Genomic DNA, 7,311 nt, shown 5'->3' on the forward strand with positions numbered 1-7,311 from the left:
ATATCTTATCAATTGCCTTTGTAATAAATTTTTTAAATTGTAAAAAGACTTTATTGACACCCTGTATATTTATTATTGCAAGTTTCGTTCAAGAGTAATTTCAAGAAAATGGTTATTTCTAATCCTAGTAAGTGAATCGTACAAAATCATCCACTGGCAACAACAACATAAAAAAAAAAACTCAAACGAAATTCTACATTTTATATAAGACGGAATATTATTTGAGAAAAGAATGGCAATCTGTGCGTCGTGGGTTCGAATCCCCCTCACACCAAACATGCTAGCCCTTTCTGCTGTGGGGGTGTTATAATGTTATGGTCAATCCCACAATTCGTTGGTAAAAAAGTAGCCCAAGAGCTGGCGGTGGGTGGTGATGACTTCCTTCTAGTCTTTCATTGCTAAATTAGAACGGCTAGCGCAGATAGCCCTCGTGTAGCTTTGCGCGAAATCCATAACAAACAACAGACAATGTTTAGAAAAGAACATTGTTCCTACGATTACAAAACAAAAAATTCACTATTTCAGCTGTTGTTTCAAGTTGTTTTTCATATAATACGCAAGCAAGGTTTCGTATATTAAGCCTTAACGTAACGTGTGATATATTTAAGCAACACTTTCTTTCGGAGAAGTCGAAAATTTGGCATAAAAAAAAACGAGTGACAAAGAAATTGGCGTCTCCTAGTGAAATAATACAGCTGTAAACTTGGCTCGCTTTAACATTACCCTCATTTAAATACAAACTTTTTTCTTTTTTTTTAAGAAGCATATATCTGAGTTACTTTTGTTCCAAATATTGGTCTCCTAGAATCTGCCAATTCCACACAAAACTACTGGTTAACTAAATCCAGGCCATGTTGATCTTGAATGTTGATAAACATTTGAAACTGTTCCAACTACGTAGTTATACATTTCGTAATGATTCAAGCCATAAAACTGACAGAAATGTATAATTTTATCACACTAGAAGTAAAGTAAGATTTGCATATGCTGGACGATATTAATTATTTATGTTTTACAATTGTGATTAAGTTTCCTAAAGCATCTCACTTTTCACAGTGTTAGCTTTACGTGCTTCTTACTACGTTATACGACCGTGCATCATTGTTCCTATATATAACATCGTTGTAGCTAATTCACATCATATATAAAGATCAACAAAACAAATGGAAACAGCTGTTGATTTGTAGGTGTCACTAGAAGCTTTTGAGCTTTCGTCAACTTTAAGTATTTATTAATGGCCTTTTTAAGAGTATCAAGAGACACGTCCAGCTTTATCACAATGTTTTGTTTTTGGTCTAAGAAGTTTTCTTTCTTAACCTTAGATTACACTTTGTGGATGAGGACATTGCTCTGGGTTGACTTTAAATAATGTTTCCAAGTCTGTTACTGTACTAAACACTCTGTTGTACGAGTGTTTCCTCTTCCTTATTAGGCATTAAAAAATCTTTTGTTTGAAATGTTGTATCACTTGACTCTCCATTGTTTAAAATCCAGTTATATGAATATCCTTCTCCAAAAATGACCGTCACATAATCTTCTAGCCATATGTACCCTGGCGGCGTTGCGCTGTTGAATGGTCGGATGTTTGCCGTGAACCAGGTACTGCATATCTCGCTCGTGGCACCACAGCTCGCATCTGAGGCGACCCACCACTACATTAGCATATACAAATTGTTCTTAAAAAGTGTGGTTAACTCTCTGTAACACTCTTTATATTTGTGTTATTGCACAACAAAATGTGTTCACCGAATTTGTAATTTTATATGGAAGAAATATAACTTTAATATCTTTTTTGTAAAGGCGTACAAAAGTACTTGTGGTGTAAAATGTGGTATTTGTGGAATTGTTTGCAATTACAACAATGCAAGTTTTTATGTAATGTTGGATATACAAAACTGTTTAGTGAGTTATATGTAGTTCATAGGGCTAGATATTTCTGTCGAGTGTTATGAAAACGTGCAGATACAGAGAAGTTCAGTCAGAAAAAAATATTATAAAACGTGAAGTTAGCTAGTGTGAGTGATTAGCCTTAACGGGTAATAATTTAAAGTGAGTTTAACAGTTTGATAGAGATAAGAAAAATAGTTTGTCTTGACAAACGGTGTTCTAAACTAATTGAACCTGTCTGTGTGGACTTTGACAAAAAGGAGACAATTATCTGAAGTTCAGGATACAACTGTGGTAACCCACGGGGTAACGTAAATGAATTATTCACTGATACTATTGTGATAAGAGTAAAGAAAAATAATTTGTCTTGTCAATTGGATTCTAAAGTAATTAAGTCAGCCTGTGTGGACTCTTGACAAGAAAATAGAATTATTTAGTTTTAGATAAAACTGCGACATCCTCTAGTGTAAAAAATTTTTGAACATACATTTGACATGTTTTAAATATATACTATATTAAAACAAGTGGATTTTGTGTTGTCCGTTTATTGTCCAAATTTATTGCCAATAAGTCAGAGACACTTACTGTAAAAATAATCCCAGCTCACTCACATATATACAAACCTTGACATGTTACCAAAAATGTAAATTTTCGCGAAAGCTAATAAAGATTACTTGTGGTCAGTAAAACACTTAGGTTTTATGAGAAATTCATGAAGTTGCTATTGTATTAGTACGCTCTGCATTGTAAAGAAGACGCATATTCTTATAGTCCAGTTAATCCAACACAAAAAATGGTCTAACCTTTAAAAATGCAATGAAATATTTTCAACTACTTTGTATTCAAAAAGGTGTGCGAAACAACACATTAAAAGTGTAAAATTATATAGGCAGATTGTTGATTTTCATACCTGCGCTATCCGTCCCTAATTTTGAAGTGATAGACTATAAAGGAAATGGAACTAGACAGCAAGATCCTCCTCAACTCTAGTCAAACAAAATAGAGAGACTTGACGGTCACTCCTATAACGGTCCTAAAGAACAGAGCGTGACATTTTAAGGCTGCTATTTTGCAATAGCAAGATGCAAGCTACTAAACCTCAAGTCCACAGACCAGCATTAACTACTGGGCTATGATTGGTCCTATATAGTTGGAGATTTTTTTTTCTGAAAACTCATGCATGTGGCATATCATTGGAGATATCATTACAAGTAACACTAAGAGACATGTTTACAACTTAAGGTATTACACAGTCAGGTATTTCTGCTGCAAGGTTCCTCAAAGCTCATTTTCACTGTGCCTATTATGGCTGGAATTGGTGCAACTCATTCCACGAGATTTTCCACAACCTGTTGAACATTCTAATGTTTTTTGCAATTACATCTCGAGGATGAACAGTCAGTTTTACAACTGCGGCGGATCATACAAAGAAGTTCACTTGATGTAAGCGGCAAAGGAACAAGGCATTTTGGCAAATCTGTTATACAAGGCCCGGCATGGCCAGCTGGTTAGGGCGCTCGATTCGCAATCTGCGGGTTCGAATCCCCGTCACACCAAACATGCTCGCCTTTTCTGCCGTGGGGGCGTTATAATGTTCTGGTCAATCCCACTATTCGTTGTTAAAAGAGTAGCCCAAGAGTTAGCGGTGGGTGGTGATGACTAGCTGCCTTCCCTCTAGTCTTACACTACTAAATTAGGGACGGCTAGCGCAGATAGCCCTCGTGTAGCTTTGCGCGAAATTTAAAACAAACAAACTGTTATACAAAGTCCTAGGGAACCATATTTGCGGACTTTTCTACCATTCATCTTTAACTTCATAGCATACTCTTAGAGCGTTATTTGTTGCTGCAACAGTAGGGGAAAATTGTCTGAACAAAGGTGACGTTGATGACAACTTTCTTCATAAATTTAATACGATGTAACTTGTCCAGGAATCATTCAATTTTCCAACTGCAACGATCTTTTGTGAACTGGATTCCTTTATGAATACACTGGCTTTGTCCCAAAAGTGTTGGCTGGTCTTTTAACTTCTTCAAAAAAAAAAAAAAAACTAGATGCTGTATCCCACCCTCCACCTGCATGTGCAAAGATGATGTAATTATGGACATCGGTCTGCAGCTCACTTTTTGTGTCCTTAATGTTCCAAACATTTGCTTTCTTGAATCTTAATTTGTTAGATTTTGCCTCTGATATGAAGGCGTTAATGTAGTTATGTTTCGTATGGTGCAACAAAAGCACTAAAAGGTTAGTGCTTTCACTAATGAGCACAGTAGTTGGATAGATCATTGCAGATTCCATTTTGTTTTCCACAATAAACAGGGCCTCCAACTGAGTCAGCAGTAAGTTTACAGATTTTACAATGCTAAAATCTGAAATTCGATTCTTCGCGATGGACAGTGTGTAGATAGACCGTTGTGTAGCTTTGCTCAAGAAAAGAATAAGCAAGTCAGAATCACCTCTGTCATGGAAGGCTACACCTAAGTTCTTCAACATACGGATGAATTTGTGATTATTCTTCCAATTTTCCATAAATAGCTCTTTCTCGGAGCAGAGCAGTGTGTCACCAGTGAAAATAATACACATCCACTACCACATCTTGTCTTCGTTTTAATACCTTTTGTTGATGGGTTGTTTCCATAATAATCAGATGACAACTACAGTCCCATGTCTTAGTGACACATACTTCACATACAGGTAAATGTCATGTTGATTTATGAGGCTAACGACGAAACCCGAACTACCATCAAAAACATGTAAACTTATTCCTCATGTAGCAACTGACAAACTAGATTGTCCTGAATTGACCAAAATTAATCAGCTAATATAACCTTCTCATGGTCATGGGATTCGAACTGGCTACAGTAGCAATGCATAGCTCATATATGAACAGTAATGGTACTACCTTTGTCATGTTTTAAGCAACAGTGACGTCTCTGAAACAGAAGCTGGGGGGGGGGGGATTTATGTGAACAATTTAATGATAAATCTTTGCTGCAGATTTTTTAATAAGTGTTCCTACTATCCCCTTCCTTAAATGAATATTTACGTTTCTGTTCATCGTCTCTTACGGTTTTGCGCCCGAGTACTTTTGTTTGATCAACATTTTGTAAGTCATATAAACATGCAAAATACAAACACTTATTTGATACTGATTTAGTACAATTACATCAATGTAACCAGTTGATACATTCGACTGCATCGTTATGAATGCTGACTATACACTCCTAACAAAAGCCAATTTCAAAAACATGATGGAAGCCAATATGGTGGATATATATATCTACGGTTTTTACTAGAATTATATTTTCCTTTACTTTTAATTTGTTGAGCACAAATCTTGTTAGCTTTGTTTTTATTGCTATCTGTTTGATGCTAGTTTTAAGATTTACTAGACTATTAGTGGTTTAAATTCATTTCTGTATTACAGTCTCTAACTTGAATATCATGTGGCAGTATACAGTTTATGAGAGGAGGAATTCAGTGGGTTTGCTAAGTAAGTTTCTACAAGATTTCCGAATACTTCTAAGATAGTAACAGATTATTCGTGTTCAGACAGTTTTTAAGTATCCAAAAAATGTTTTAAATATTGATATACCCTGTAAATTGCTATCTATTTAACGTAATTTTTCGAGTCTCCCTTCCTTTTGTAAAACACTACCAAGACGACACTACCTGAAACGCACCCAGTTCTTTCCACAATCTACCAGTCGTGGAACACCACACACTCAAGAGGTTCACAATCTACCAGTCGTGGAACACCACACACTCAAGAGGTTCACAATCTACCAGTCGTGGAACACCACACACTCAAGAGGTTCACAATCTACCAGTCGTGGAACACCACACACTCAAGAGGTTCAACCCAATTTCACCTCTACATCATACATTTAAAGCCCCTCATTCTTTAAGCCTTTTCTGAATATGCTTCTATTTCGTACATAGTTCTAAGAATTTAACTATGTGCCGGGCCGGATAGTAATAATTTAATCCTATGTGCCAAATTCTAATCATTTAATCCCATGTGCTAGATTCTAATAATTTGATTCCGGTCCCACTGGTTTAATTCACTTATTTTCTGTCACATTTATGACAAAGCATAGTTCTTAGTTAAAATGCAGAACACTAAACACACTACCTTTTGAAATGCTGCCTGAAAATACTCACAAAATATCAAACAAATCACGGGATTACACCGTTTTTATTTGTATACTGTTTTCTCAAACAACTCCATGAAATCATGATTTTAAAACAAAAAAAAAATAATAACAAAGGCTTGACTTAACAAAACCGTGTCCAACAGTACTCAACATATAAACTTAAAACAAATATTTTATACAAACACAGACCAATGTACAGGTCAGATAACTGCTGCCAGAACTTCATTTTCCCCGCTAATTCTGCTTGGATTACATTAACGCAATAGGTAAATCTAGATATTAAAAAGAAGATAAAATCAACGCTTACATCTGAACGAATTATAAGACCAATATGACTACATCTCTGGATTAAAGCTGTTTGTTTACTATACATATAGAGATAAGTTACGCAATATTAACATATAAAATGAAAACTTTTAATGTATCGATTTGTTTTCGGGAGGGGGGGGGTGCGGTAGAGCATCAATTTCAAGATCCAAAACCTTAGCAGAAAAGGAAAATACTGATACAAACTTGCGAGGTTTAACTTGAAATCACGTATTACAAATACAAAATGCCAATCGAACGAGCTTAAGAAAACCATTCTTGACGATTTGTGCAACCATCTACACTAACCAAAAAATATTTTCTTTTGAAAGTGAGAAGGCGTTATTTTATTACCTTTTAAATACCTAAGAAGGCTATGATGAAAACCTTCTATACAAATATGGCCGCAAGTAGTAGTAAAAGTATACAAGTCATCGAAGTGATACATTGTAAGCTGCTTCTTACTACGTGGAAGGAATCATTCTTCTGATGTTCCAAAATAATATACTACTTGGCCGAACAACAACAACAGCCACAGGCAATGACTAAGAGAACTTACTAATTATGAGCAGTTTTGTTCTACAGCCAAACATAAGGGATAGTTAACACATATTGTGTCTTCTCGATTATCTCAATATTCCTTTGCCGAAAGGTAATTTGTAATATCTCGATAGAATACTTTAACCTAAGAATTGTCGAATGTGCAACTTTCCGTATACTAGCGCTCACAAATAATTAATAAATTAATTCAGCACAAAACAAATTATATGGTATTTTAAGGCTTAATTGCTTCGCTGGCTGAATACATGTCACAAAAATTGTTGGGAGTAATGGTTGCGTCGTCTTTGTAACGTATCCAAACATGGACGGACATACATTCAAATAGTAAGAGATCACATAATGGTCAAATTACAAAATAAAGAGGGGATTTTTTTTTTTTTTTTTTTTTTTTTTTTTTTTT

Source organism: Limulus polyphemus, unplaced genomic scaffold (assembly GCF_000517525.1).
Source record: "Limulus polyphemus unplaced genomic scaffold, Limulus_polyphemus-2.1.2 Scaffold1041, whole genome shotgun sequence".
Classification (NCBI taxonomy): Eukaryota; Metazoa; Arthropoda; class Merostomata; order Xiphosura; family Limulidae; genus Limulus; species Limulus polyphemus.